This window comes from Rana temporaria, chromosome 4 (genome assembly GCF_905171775.1).
Source record: "Rana temporaria chromosome 4, aRanTem1.1, whole genome shotgun sequence".
NCBI lineage: Eukaryota > Metazoa > Chordata > Amphibia > Anura > Ranidae > Rana > Rana temporaria.
Window position 1 is genome coordinate 88,400,375 of NC_053492.1, and position 15,525 is coordinate 88,415,899.

A 15,525-nucleotide genomic window follows, 5' to 3' on the forward strand; every position below is an offset into this window, starting at 1 on the left:
CCAGAGGCATTTTACAGGCGGCTCAGAGGAAACATGTTGCACTTTTTTTATTTTTTTTAAATTTCACACCAATTTCACTTTTGCACTGGACTTGATATTTTTTGCTGTTAACATAATGCTGGTCAGGATTGTAAGAAATCGACATTTCGTATAATTTTTTTACATAGGAGAGTAGGGATGTTCCCGTTCGAATGGTCGGGTCTTTGTTGGACTACTAAGGCATTCGTTCGTATCTAAGAAAGAATTATAAAATGGACCCATGTAGGGAACGTAGTGGAATACCCTTCCCCATTCTCCCCACTCCTTCTTTTTTTTTTTTTTTTTTTTTTTTACTTTATAATTCTTTGCTTTTTCTTCCCCTGGGGTTATATTTTTAGACGAATAAGCGAGAGGTATTTATATACCTAAATAATATGTGCATGTCAACATGGGTTACAAGTAGACAATGTAATCTATTGTTGTGACAATGTATGATGGCATATGTCTTAATAAAAATGTATAAATTCGGAATGCCTCCATACGTACCGGTACGAGGTACGTTTAGGAAATTAAGCCGCTGGGATTTCAAATCCCTGGACTGGTAAAGCGGCAACTCGATGTCTCCTAGCAGGTGATCCCTGGCCTCAGGTAGAGCGGGACCAGGGGGTGGGGTGGGGTCCAGTGTAAGTTCACCTTACAGATTTTCTGTAAAGAGGAACTTACCCTTTTAATCACTTATTTTTATGGCTTGTCGCCCACACGTGTGAAAGGGGCTTTTATTGTAGACTGTGTTGCAGTTGGAGAGTTTTTCCTAACACTGCTATCACTGAGGGCAAATATTTTAAATGTGGCCCTAGATGGAAGTAAAAACCTTACAGGGGTGGTAATCATTCCCTTTCACCTTCCAAAACTTGGAAAAACTGTTTCGGCTGTACTCCTTTTAAATTCCAAAATTGGACTACATTTTTTAAAAACTCCCCTTGGAGGTTAAAAATGAAAGGGCACTGGCAGCAAGCTTGTCTCCTCTCCAGCCTGGAGCCTGGCTTAAAGAGGAGGCAAACTTCCTCTGCTGACATTTGCCAATAGGTAAGCCTATAATAAGGCTTATCTATAGGTGGTGTAAATATTTCCTAAATGTTTGCCGTATAGGAGATATTTAGATTACGTGCTTCACTTGTGCATGCGCTCTGAAGGAACGGCCAAGAGTCGTTCCTTCCGACTCCTGTGCCATGAACAAATAAATGTTCAGACATGCACAGGAGTGATTGCATACAGGGTTAAATCAAGCAGCAAGGATGCAACATATCGCCTCCTCACCACCTGTCAAACACCTGAAAAGTGATCCACCATGTGAATGAGCCTAACCACACTCACCAGTTTTATTACCGACAATACTTGAATACTTGCACAACGCACAGCATGTGCAGCAGAATGTTGAATGGGTAAAGCCTAACCTCGGTTTCCTCTCTTCCTCCAGGGGTACATAGTGATCATGATGGACCTGGAGACAACTCTGTCCTCTCTGGATTTCAGCAAGCTCTTCAAAGGACAAAACTTCAAGCTTTTCGGATGAGAAGAATTACAAACAACTGTTGCTGAATGAAATTCTACCTGTACTGTAAACCTGCTGTTTTTAAAGTGATATTAAACGCTAATAGTTTTATTTTTTTAACTTTAACTATTTTTTAACACCGTGTGTAGCTTCTTCAACTTTAAAGATTGCCTACCCCAGCATTCCATCCCGGTTCCCCTGACTTCTGCTCCCATTCCCAGTTTCAAGATAGCTTCCTTGGCTTTGCAGGCTCTTCTGGAGCAGAGGTTCTCAATCTCAGTCCTCAAGTACCCCCAACGGGGCATGTTTTGGGAACTTCCCCTAGATAAAATAGCTCATATCAATACCATGTCATTGATTCAAAGCAGCTTTTCAAAGTAAAGGAAAACATGGCTCGTTTGGGGGTATTTGAGGACTGTGGTTGAGAACCACTGCTCTGGAGTAATCCTGTTGAATGTGCTGCTGGGGAGGCCTACATGCCGGTGTGAGGTTGCTGCCTCTGTTGGGAGTAAATGCAACACCAAATTTTGTGAAGGATTGGGGCATGCGTGTACACAGGCACTAGGTATGATGGGACTTGTAGTCTTGAACAGGGCTGCTGTTAGAAGTCATGGGCCCCTGTACAGCCTAGGTGACAATCACCAAGCCTAACAAGCGTCTTATACCATTTTTTTTTAACAGCCCTGTGGGGGTTGGTGACCCAAATCTCACTATTGAGAAAGAGATTGAGGACACAGATTCCTCAATCGTTTCTCTGCAGTACTAGCTGCAGACTGAATGAACAGGAAGCTCTCTATACAGAGTCTCCCTGTTCATTTATAAACTGAAGCATTTGTAAACACAGGGAGGGCCACAGGGGGATTGGCTCCAGTAACTGTGCCCACTCCTGCTGCTCTGGGCCCCCCTGTTGAACTTATGGGGCCTGGACCCCATACAGGAGGGCAGGTGCTACACCTCTGGGGACTAGGTCATGTGACTTGTTCTGGTACTATGGGTGTTCACTCTCCAGCAGGAAGTCCAGGGAAGCTGAGCAGGAGACTATAGCTAAGATAAGGTCTCAGTGTGTTTTTGGATCTTTTAACCACTTGACAACTGGGCACTTAAACCCACTTAATAACCAGACCAATTTTCAGCTTTCGGTGCTCTCACATTTTGAATGACAATAACTCAGTCATACAACACTGTAACCAATTTTATTTTTTTCGCTATAAATGAAAAAAGAACGAAAATTTTGTAAAAAAATGAATTTTTCTTCATTTCTATTATAAAATTTTGCAAAAAATGAATTTTTCTTCATAAATTTGGCCTAAAATGTATACTGCTACATATCTTTGGTTAAAAAAAAAATTTTGGATATTATTTAGTCTGGGTGAAAGTTATAGGGTCTACAAGCTATGGTACCAATTACTGAAAATTGATCAATTTGATCACATCTGATGTACTAACAGCCTCTCTCATTTCTTGAGACCCTAACATGCCAGAAAAGTACAAATACCCCCTAAATGACCCCTTTTTGGAAAGAAGACATTCCAAGGTATTTAGAAAGTGGCATGGTGAGTTTTTTGAAGTTGTCATTTTTTCCCACAATTCTTTGCAAAATCAAGGTTTTTTTTATTTTTATTTTTTTTCCACAAAAGTTTCATATTAGCAGGTTATTTCTCACACACAGCATATGCATACCACAAATTACACCCCAAAACACATTCTGCTATTCCTCCCGAGTATGGCGATACCACATGTGTGAGACTTTTACACAGCGTGGCCACATAGAGAGGCCCGACATGCAGGGAGCACCATCAGGCGTTCTGGAACACCCAGACCAATTCTGACATTCCTCTCCTACATGTAAAAATCATCATAGCAAAGACCCTAGAGAATACAATGGCGGTCGTTGCAACTTTTTATCGCGCATGGTATTTGCACAGCAATTTTTCGAACGCATTTTTTTGGGAAATAAAACAGTTTTGTGCTTTTTAAAAAAAAAAACATTAAAGTTAGCCCAATGTTTTTGCATAATATGAAAGATGAAGTTACGCCGAGTAAATAGATACCCAACATGTCACCCTTCTATATTGCACACGCTTGTGGAATGGCGCCAAACTTCGCTACTTAAAAATCCCCATAGGTGACGTTTTAAATGTTTTTACTGGTTACATGTTTTTAGTTACAGAGGAGGTCTGGGGCCAAAATGATTGCTCTCGCTCTAACGTTCGCAGCGATACCTCACATGTGTGGTTTGAACACCGTTTTCATATGTGGGCGGGACTTACGTACACATTCGCTTCTGTATACGAGCATGCGGGAACAGGGGCGCTTTAAATATTTTTTTTTTTATTTTTATTGTTCATTTTACTTAATTTATTTTAGTTTGACACGTTTTTCCCCAAAAATAAATGTTTTGATCACTTTTTTTCCAATTACAAGGAATGGAAACATCCCTTGTAATAGGAATATAGCATGACAGGTCCTCTTTACAGTGAGATATGGGGTCAATAAGACCACACATCTCACCTCTAGGCTGGGAAGCCTGAAAAAAAACAAGAAAAAAAACGATCCTGGCTTCGATCGCAGCGGTGAGTCAGAAGAAGCACCGGAGGGCGAAGGGAGTGGGGACGTCCCTTTTTGCCTCCCGTAAGAACGATCAAGAGGCGGAACAGCCGCCATGATCGTTCTTATGGTGTAGAGAATCGCCGGCTGAAAAAAATGATATCTGAATGATGCCTGTAGCTGCAGGCATCATTTAGATATCCCTGCACAAAGTCAAGGACCTCATATGACGTGGGCGGGAAGTGGTTAAAACACATTTTTTTCCCCAGAGTATTTTCTGGGTATTGCAGAGTATTGGCCGGGGTATTGCAAAGTATTGGCCGGGGTATTGCAAAGTATTGGTGCGGGGGTATTGCAAAGTATTGGTGCGGGGGTATTGCAGAGTATTGGTGCGGGGGTATTGCAGAGTATTGGTGCGGGGGTATTGCAGAGTATTGGTGCGGGGGTATTGCAGAGTATTGTGTGGGGGGTATTGCAGAGTATTGTGTGGGGGGTATTGCAGAGTATTGTGTGGGGGGTATTGCAGAGTATTGTGTGGGGGGGTATTGCAGAGTATTGTGTGGGGGGTATTGCAGAGTATGGTGCGGGGGTATTGCAGAGTATTGTGTGGGGGGTATTGCAGAGTATTGTGCGGGGGGTATTGCAGAGTATTGTGCGGGGGGTATTGCAGAGTATTGTGCGTGGGGTATTGCAGAGTATTGCGCGGGGGTATTGCAGAGTATTGTGCGTGGGGTATTGCAGAGTATTGTGCGGGGGGTATTGCAGAGTATTGCGCGGGGGGTACTGCAGAGTATTGCGCGGGGGGTACTGCAGAGTATTGTGCGGGGGTACTGCAGAGTATTGCGCGGGGGTATTGCAGAGTATTGCGCGGGGGTATTGCAGAGTATTGGTGCGGGGGTATTGCAGTGTATTGCGCGGGGGTATTGCAGAGTATTGCGCGGGGGTATTGCAGAGTATTGCGCGGGGGTATTGAAGACTATAGCACGGGGGTATTGCAGAGTATTGCGCGGGGGTATTGCAGAGTATTGCGCGGGGGTTTTGCAGAGTATTGCGCGGGTGTTTTGCAGAGTATTGCGCGGGTGTTTTGCAGAGTATTGCGCGGGTGTTTTGCAGAGTATTGCGCGGGTGTTTTGCAGAGTATTGCGCGGGGGTATTGCAGAGTATTGCGCAGGGGGTATTGCAGAGTAATTGCGCAGGGAAGGCAGAGCATTGCAGAGTATTGCGCAGGGAAGGCAGAGTATTGCAGGGGTTAATGCAGAGTATTGCACAGGGAAGGAAGAGTATTGCAGGGGGTTAATGCAGAGTATTGCACAGGGAAGGAAGAGTATCTCAGGGGGTTAATGCAGAGTATTGCACAGGGAAGGAAGAGTATTGCAGGGGGTTAATGCAGAGTATTGCACAGGGAAGGCAGAGTATTGCAGGGGTTAATGCAGGGATGGCTGAGCAGGGATGGATGGATCTGTGACTGCAATAGTCACAGATCCATCCCACACTGCTGCTGCCATCCGCGCTCTCCTCTCACACTGTACCGATCGGTACAGCGAGAGGAGGGAGGAACCAGCGTCATCAAATGACGCCGGTTTGTTTACCTGTGATCGCGCCGTCATTGGACGGCGCGATCACATGGTAAAAGACCGCCGTTGCCGGTCAGTTACCGTGATCTGTGTAGCGCCGGGTCTCATAGACCCGGCGCGCACAGAATTTTCTGTGTGCGCGCCCGAGGCGGCGCGCATTACAGCTTCTGCGGGGCGCCGTTTCAGAACGGCGACCCCCAGTTAAGCAACCACCTTGCCGCCGTTTCTGGACGGCGGCTGGTGGTTAAGTGGTTAAAGCTATACACATATTGTCCTCTGCTGCATTTATATACAACAATCAAGGGTATTCATAAAAAGTGCCTCCGCAGGACAAATGTTGGTGCCGGGGACTATATCCTGTACCTTTTTTAAACAGGTACTTGAATCAGTTTCATGCATCACATGTGGAAGCACACTGACTCAAAGTTTCTTTATGGACACCCTGTCCTCAGGGAAGCAGAGCTTCCTCTAGCCGCTGCGGCAAAGTGGGAAGATTGGGTCCCATAGTCTTCAATGGGAACTGGTGAAAAAGTACAACATGAGCTTTGTATGAGCGTTTTGTTGTCTGTTTTCTGCTCAAAGAACAGCTCCCCACCCCAAATCCTCACCCTAGTGCTTTCTATTGGCTAAACAAAAAACCCTGAAGCTAAAAAAAACGCTTGTAATAGTTCTGTTCTTTCCATTATGGATGTTGCATCTGAACTTCCTCTAAATGGTCTGTTATGTTCCCCATGCTTTTTTTTCTCAAACAAATTTAACAAGAAAAACCCTGGTAACACATGCAACAAAATTCTCAAAAACTCTTCAATAAAAATGCCTTAAACTCACTTTGCTCAGGTGGGAATGCAGCCTTATATATTTTAAAAAGGAAAGTCCACCCTAAGTCTGAAATCGCTACATCTACAGACATCCATGATATAAGCCTAACCTGTCTATCCTGTAAAGAAGAAATCACTATACATACCTTGTTTGAAGCCGATCCAATCTGATCTCCAGTAGTGTTGAGCAGAATATGCCATATTCGATTTCGCGATATATCTCGAATATATATTCGAATATTCGAGATATATTCGCTAAATTCGAATATTCATGATATTTTATCGAAATTAAATGATTGCGATTTTTCGCTATTGCGAATGCGAAAATAATTGCGATTTTTTGATAACTGCGGTAGGAGCACTCTGATTGGCTCAGAATATTCGTGATATTTTATCGAAATATCGCAACATGCGAATGCGATATTTACTGCGCAATTTCGACAAATGCTGTAGGAGCACTCTGATTGGCTCAGAATATTCGTGATATTTTACAATACAAAATAATTGCGAATATTCGGCAAATGCGGAAGGAGCACTCTGATTGGCTCAGAATATTCTTGATATTTTACAATACAAAATAATTGCGAATATTCGGCAAATGCGGAAGGAGCACTCTGATTGGCTCAGAATATTCTTGATATTTTACAATACAAAATAATTGCGAATATTCGGCAAATGCAGAAGGAGCACTCTGATTGGCTCAGAATATTCTTGATATTTTACAATAGAAAATAAAAAGTGTTTTGCATTGGTGGTGATTCTTTACTCTATCCATCTGTCACAGCCGTTTGTCAATCAAACACCTTGAAGATTGAACACGTTCATGCTGCATGCTTTGGACTTTTTTTCACTTCACATATCAAAGACATTTTTATGAAAGATTATTTTTCTATTATTGGGACTATATTTCTTTATATATTTGTTTCACTGTGTATTTCACAAGTTATTTGCGCTTGCTTATTTTATAATTTGCCCACATGTCTTGTCACTAGACATATTTTTTATTCTTGTAGAGCGACTCCATTTTCTGTCTTGTATTAAATTATGTTGTATAAAATTTTTGAGTTGCTGCTGTATTCTCCCCTTTTTTTAAGGTATGCGCAATTTTTTCCTTCTTACAAAAAAAAATAATATCAAACATACAAATATTCATAACAGAAACATACACAAAGCCCCCCCCTTTTGCATCAGAGACAATCAGAGTTCTCCTACCACAGTTATCGAAAATTCGCAATCATTTTCGCATTCGCAATAGCGAAAAATCGCAATTTTTTTTTTTTTCAATTTGGCAACATAAAAGGATCGCCTCAGCTTAGCTACTCGGCCCAGGGTCTCTAATCATACCAGCAATGCTTTTAGACGTCGATAGGATGTGATCTGTTTTAAAAATCAAATTTAAAAAATGCGAATATTCGGAATTGCGAATATTCACCGCGAAATTCGAAATATATCGCGAATACTCGAATATGCCATATTCGAGCCGAATATTCGCAATACGAATATTCGTGAGCAACACTAATCTCCAGTGGAGGAAGCTCTGCAGAGGATACAGCCGACAACGGCTGGGAATGGGAAATGACATCACTCATAGAGTTACTATGGGGCTTCCGTTGTTGGCTTTGTCCTCTGTACCCACCTACACAGTGAAGCCGCCGCTGACAGCTCAGTGTGGGATCGGGTTGGATCGGCTTAAAAAATATATGTATACTGATTCCTTCTTTACAGGGCTAGATAGGTTAGTGTTAGATTGTGGATGTCTGTAGATTTTACTGTTAGGGTGGACTTATCCTTTATCCTTTTTTACTCCCCATAGTAAAAAAAATAGGAAAAGCTTAAATACCTGGACATTTTATAAAACAAAAGGAATATAAATCATATAAAATTCACAAAGCAAAAAACACCAGGGTAAGAATCCTTATTCTAAACAGAAGAGTGGGTTATTTTCATCAGAGTCAATGGGATTTGAAATGGACGGTCACATGGGTGTAAACAAAGATCCCTGTGCTTGTGTTAAAGCGGGGGTTCACCCTTAGAGGGCACTTTTCCCCCTTAGATTCCTGCTCGTTATTACTAGGGGAATCGGCTATTTATTTTAAAATATGTGCAGTACTTACCCGTTTACGAGATGCATCTTCTCTGCCGCTTCCGGGTATGGGCTGCGGGACTGGGCGTTCCTTCTTGATTGACAGGTTTCCGAGAGGCTTCCGACGGTCGCATCCATCGCGTCACGATTTTCCCAAAGAAGCCGAACGTCGGTGCGCAGGCGCAGTATAGAGCCGCACCGACGTTCGGCTTCTTTCGGCTACGAGTGACGCGATGGATGCGACCGTCGGAAGCCTCTCGGAAGAATGTCAATCAAGAAGGAACGCCCGCTCCCGAAGACCCATACCCGGAAGCGACGGAAGAAGATGCAGCTCGAAAACGGGTAAGTACTGCACATATTTTAATATAAATAGCCGATTCCCCTAGACCGAACGAGCAGGAAGCTAAGGGGAGATTTTATTTTTTTTTTTAAATGGGTGAACTCCCGCTTTAAAGTAATAATAAAGTCTTTTTTTTTTTTAAATAACAAACATGTCATACTTACCTGCTCTGTGTAATGGTTTTGCACAGAGCAGTCTGGCTAAACAAAATTACAATTCTCATCAGCATTGAGACAACCTATGCAGGACCACTGGTCTCCCCCTTAGGAGCCGGTCTCAGCCTAATGACACGTACACACCATCGGATATTCCGACAAGAAAGCAGTGGATTTTTTTCCGACTGAATTTTGGCTCAAACTTGTGTTGCATGCACACGGTACAACACTACCACGATCCGAGAAAAATTAAGTTCAATGCGTCCGAGCATGCGTCGACTTGATTCCGAGCATGCATGGTTTTTGGTGCATCGAAATTGCATACAGACAATCAGAATTTCCTCCAAGAACTTTTCTTGTTGGAAAATTTGAGAACCAGCTCTCAAATTTTTCTTGACGGAAATTCCGACAGAAAAATTCCGATGGAGCCTACACCCGGTCGGAATTTCCGACCAAAAGCTCACATTGGACTTTTTTTGTCGGAATTTTCGATCGTGTGTAAGCGGCATTAGAGCTGCTTTGTGAGTAATTGAGAATTGGCCTGTTTACGTGATGTTTCTCCCCCCCCCCCATAGATGGTATCATAGATTTAGTATCCATTTGTCCTTCTAGTATAACTATGCATATAACTTCTGATGAGTGGCTGTATGCTAAGAAACGCATCAAGTTTCCAACACAGGGTGCCAAGACAAACTTGCTTTAAGTATGAATTTTTAATCTGTAAAGTGGAACCTTGGATTACAACCATAATCCGTTCCAGGAGAATGCTTGTAATCCAAAGCACTCGCATATCAAAGCGAGTTTTCCCATAGGAGTCAATGGAAACTAAAATAATTTGTCCCGCACCTCTGGCCAAATGCGATACTGCACACCGCTGTGGCTTGAATCCTGCTCGTTTTGCGAGACAACACTCAAAAACCGAGTCAGGATTTTAAAAAAAGAAAAATGCTCGTATTGCGAAACACTCGTTTACCGCGTTACTCGCAATCCAAGGTTTCACTATATGTTTTTATCATTGATGTATGAATTTATGTGGGTATACTCTGTTATTCATGTCTGCATTATGTCTGCCATTATTTATGCTGTATGTATTGTACCAATCATGTCTGTTTGAACATTTATTAAATACTTTATCATTATTATTATTATGTCTAAAACATTCATTCTTTATGATTATATTATGCTATTTATTGATATAGTACATTGTGTCTTATTATATTATGAATTATTACATGTCATTATGACAAATTCAATCACGGTTATATGTTCTTCATTCATCTTTATTTACAAGCGGCATGCCTCATGTAAAGTCCCATTCCTTCGCCTTCCTTTTCTACCAGCATTGAACTAGTAATTTCCTGGCCTGGTTCCCGTTTTTATTGCTGGTACATTTGAGAAGGCCGGGGTACTCACAGTTCTCTCACAAGCGCTGTCCACAATAATTTACTAACATGCTCTTGTAGCCATCTTATCATTTTTTTAAAGTGATTGTAAAGCTTCATTTTTTAAATAACAAACATGTTATACTTTCCTCCTCTGTGAAGTTGGTTTTGCACAGAACATCCCGTATCCTCCTCTTCTCAGGTCTTTTTCAGCTGCTCCTGGCCCCTCCTTCCTATCAAGTGCCCCCTCAGCCAGCAGCTTCCTATGGGGGAGCAACTAAGCCGAGTCACAGCTCCTTTTTATGCATTCTAGACACAAAGCCCTGATTGGCTGACTAACTTTGATTGACAGCCGCGAGAGGCTATGACGCCGCTGCTGTGTCTCGGCCAATCAGGAGGAGAGTCCCGGATGGCTCAGACACCTGTGGATATCGCTGGAGAGAGATGGGGTCAGGAAAGTAATTAGGGGGGGCTGCTACTCACAAAAGGTTGTTTTATATGAACGCACAGAATGCTTCTGCCTTTACAACTCCTTTAATCCCAACTCTGGGCTTCCCCACCACATTTTCCAATTTTTGTCTTTATTTTTATACATTTACATTTTCCATGCGTCTAGGCTGGTCACATGACAAGCCGGGGTTTCTTCCTCACTTCTTTCTCTAGTGGTGGGCAGTCCTCAATAATGGAAAGAACAGTGACGCTTTCTGCATCATTACACTTAGGCCTGGTTCACACCTGTGCATTTTTAGTTTTGCAGAAACACACTACAGTCCATTTAACATAGTTTCCTATGGGTCACGTTCACATCTGTGCATTTTATGGAAAGGACCAGGGACTCTTTTCTGGTTTTTGGTTCCATAGACTTCAATGGATCAAAAATGTGTATTAAAAAAAGAAAAATGCACCCAGAATATGCAAACTGCAACCTGCATAGATGTGAACCAGGCCTAAGAGTCCATGTCACCCTGTACTCAAAGTATGTCCTCAGTCTTCTGGACTAAAGTATGCTGGGAGTTATTGAACCTGGAAGACTGAGGCAATCTAGTGGAATGAAAGAATTACTACCAGAGAGAAGGTGAATTTTTCAGCCAAAGCTGTTCTAAAAGGCACCTAAGGGACTCTTCTTTTATTAATTTGTCATTAATGATGTAAACAATGTAGGCACAGCCAAAAGCTTTCTCCTGATATGACCTCAATGACCATTTGCAATAAAAGTAGTCTTGGTATACCTGAAATTCTTTTGTGATGTCACTAAAGTGCTTTATAAATTATTTTAAAGATTTTTTTTCCACCAGAATTGGTTTCTTATTGGGTAACACAAAAAGTAAAAAAATATTTAAACAATTTAACTCAAACACCAAAATCTGCAGGATGACAATAATGTAAAGTGACTGCAAGATTTCGTGGACTTCTTCGCCACCTGGTGGACAAATCGGATATTACTTATGCTGAGAGCTTGCATCTTCCTATCAATGTACCTTTCCCTACAAGCCATGTAGGAATTTATTACTCTTCTGTTTTATTCTGCAAACATCCATGATTGCGACTCGCCAATAAAAGTAAGTTCCTCTAATTGTTCCTTACCTAATTATTGGCATGATGGGACTTGAGCAGGGTAGTCTTGAGTAGGGCTGCTGTTAAAAGTTATGGGGCCCAGTACAGCCTAGGTGACAGTCACCAAGCCTAACAAGCGGCTTCAGCCGCATGAACAAACCACTCATTCATGCAACCAGAATACCTGTGAGAATGAGCCCATTTTTTTTAACGACCCTGTGGGGGTTGGTGTCTATCAGGGGTTTAAACAGACAACCAAATCTCACTTTTGAGACAGAGAAAGAGATCGAGGACACAGATTCCTCAATCCTTTCTCTGCGGCACTAGCTGCAGACTGAATGAACAGGAAGCTCTCTATACAGAGTCTCCCTGTTCATTTATAAACGGAAGCATTTGTAAACACAGGGAGGGTCACAGGGGGGATTGGCTCCAGTAACCGTGCCCACTCCTGCTGCTCTGGGCCCCTCTGTTGAACTTATGGGGCCTGGACCCCATACAGGAGGGCAGATGCTAAACCTCTGTTCTTGAGAAGGGTACTAGATCATGTGACTTGTGTTGGTACTATGGGTGTTCACTCCCCAGCAGGATGTCCAGGGAAGCTGAGCAGGAGACTATAGCTGACATAAGGTCTCAGTGTGTTTTTGGACCTTTTTAAAGCTATTCACATATTGTCCTCTGCTACGTTTATATACAAAAATCAAGGGAATTCAGGACAAATGTTGGTGACAGGGACTATATCCTGCATACCTCCCAACTTTTTGAGATGGGAATGAGGGACACCTATCAGCAAAAGTATACAGGCATAGGACACACCCCTTGCCACGTCCCCTTAAAGGAGAATTGTACAAAAAAAATCAAGATTTGTTAAACCCACAAATGCTTTTTTACTACTAATATTCCTTTATATTGGCTTTTGGAATTTACAAATGCAGCAATTTAGAAATCAGATGAAAGGTTTATTGCTGGAAAACACGTTTTGATATATAAATAGTGCATTTTATATACAACTATATAGATCAGATCAAAATGAGGGACAAATGAGGAGGAAAGAGGGACATTGCTCCAAATGAGGGACAGTCCCTCGAAATCAGGGACAGTTGAGAGCTATGTATCCTGTACCTTTAGTAAACAGGTACATGAATCAAGGGCATGCACCACACGTGGAAGCACACTGAGACCAAAGTGTCTATATGGACACCCTGTCCTCAGGGCAGCAGAGCTCCCTCTAGCGGCTGCAGCAAAGTTTTATGGCTGGGTGGGTGAAGCCTAATGGAGCCGCTGAGGTACTAGTTTCCCATCAGGTTTACTCCCCTTGTGATTGACAGCAGGCAGTGGCTGGATCCATAGCCAATCGACAGCCTACTATTGGCTACAGAAAGCGCCCACTGCCTGCTGTCAATCTCAAGCAGCAAGCGGACCAGATAAGGAACTAGAGTCTCAGCTTCCCCAATCAGGCCCCACCCACTCTCAGCATCTATGGTTGCTAGGAGGCTGTCAGCTGTAAAGCCGACACCTTCTTTACCAACCAGTGACAGGTGGGGAGGGGAGGAGAACGCAGCAAACACGCTTCCTGCTACATAACGTAAAGAGACACGCACTTTGTCCGTCTCTGTACACCTACTTAAATCGGGTCTTAATAACCTCCGGTTTTTGTTATCTACAAACCCAAAGGGTAACTCCACTTTTGTGGGGGAAAAAATAGCAAATAAAGAAAAATAATATAGTGTGTACAATTGTGATACAAGTCATACTGTAATTGAATGTTATTAAAAATTACCTTTGCTTTTCACTCTGCAGCCACTGTCATTTCCTTTAAATGCAATGCGATATGGCTACATGGAGTTGTTCTGTACACAGAGTGCCTTTCCAGGGCTTTCCCACCCATGGTGAGGGCATGTGGCCTGGCATGGTTCAGGCCCCTTTCCTGGTCAGTCAGTCATGTTTGGAAAAGGGTTTGGTTTAGATTTTGGGAGGGAACCCTCACTCCACCCCCCCCCCCCCTTAAAATCCAGGTCCTCATAAAAAACAAGGTCTAGTGTGGATTTTGGGGACCACGTGTCTTATTTTTTATTATTTTTTGCATACTTTCGTGATTAAAAAAAGATTAAGAATTCCTGATTAAGGCCCCGTTCACACCTCTAAAAGCTCTAAAACGCTCACCAAGCCAAATTCCAATGGACCCTACACACAGTCGAAATTTCCAACCAAAAGCTCACATCGGACTTTTCATGTCTGAATTTTCGATCATGTGTACGTGGCATTTGAGCTGTTTTGTGAGTGTAGCGCCTGGTTACTTAAAAGGTACCGGTGATAGTCGGGTGCGTGTTTTTTCCAGGCGTGTGGTGGGCCGGCTATAAGGGGAGGTTGGAGGCTGGTACATTTTTTTGGGCGTACGTTTTTTCCAGGCGTGTGGCGGGCCGGCTATAAGGGGAGGTTGGAGGCGGTACGTTTTTTCAGGCGTGCGTTTTCTCCAGGCGTGTGGCGGACCGGCTATAAGGGGAGGTTGGAGGCCGGTATGTTTTTTCGGGCGCGCGTTTTTTCTAGGCGTGTGGTGGGCCGGCTATAAGAGGAGGTTGGAGGCTGGTACATTTTTTTGGGCGTACGTTTTTTCCAGGCGTGTGGCGGGCCGGCTATAAGGGGAGGTTGGAGGCGGTACGTTTTTTCGGGTGTGCGTTTTTTCGGGCGTGCGTTTTCTTCAGGCGTGTGGCGGACCGGCTATAAGGGGAGGTTGGAGGCCGGTATGTTTTTTCGGGCGCGCGTTTTTTCTAGGCATGTGGCGGGCCGGCTATAAGGGGAGGTTGGAGGCCGGTATGTTTTTTCGGGTGTGCGTTTTTTCCAGGCGTGTGGTGGGCCGGCTATAAGGGGAGGTTGGAGGCCGGTAGGTTTTCTCGGGCGTGCATTTTTTCGGGTGGTACTTTTTTTGGGCGTGCGATTTTTCCAGGCGTGTGGTGGGCCGGCTATAAGGGGAGGTTGGAGGCCGGTACGTTTTTTGGGCGCGCATTTTTTCGGGCTTGCGTTTTTTCCAGGCGTGTGGAGGACCGGCTATAAGGGGAGGTTGGAGGCCGGTATGTTTTTTCACGTGCGCGTTTTTTCCAGGCGTGTGGTGGGCCGGCAATAAGAGGAGGTTGGAGGCCGGTACATTTTTTCGGGCGCGTGTTTTTTCGGGCGTGCATTTTTTTCCAGCCGTGTGGTGGGCTGGCTATAAGGGGAGGTTGGAAGCCGCTACAGTTTTTCGGGCGTGCATTTTTTCGGGCGTGCGGTTTTTCCAGGCATGTGGCGGGCCAGCTATAAGGGGAGGTTGGAGGCCGGTATGTTTTTTCAGGTGCGCGTTTTTTCCAGGCATGTGGTGGGCCGGCTATAAGAGGAGGTTGGAGGCCGGTACTTTTTTTCGGGCGCGCGTTTTTTCTGGCGTGCGTTTTTTCCAGGCGTGTGGTGGGCCGGCTATAAGGGGAGGTTGGAGGCCGGTACTTTTTTTCGGGCGCGCATTTTTTCTAGGCGTGTGGTGGGCCGGCTATAAGGGGAGGTTGGAGGCCGTTACGTT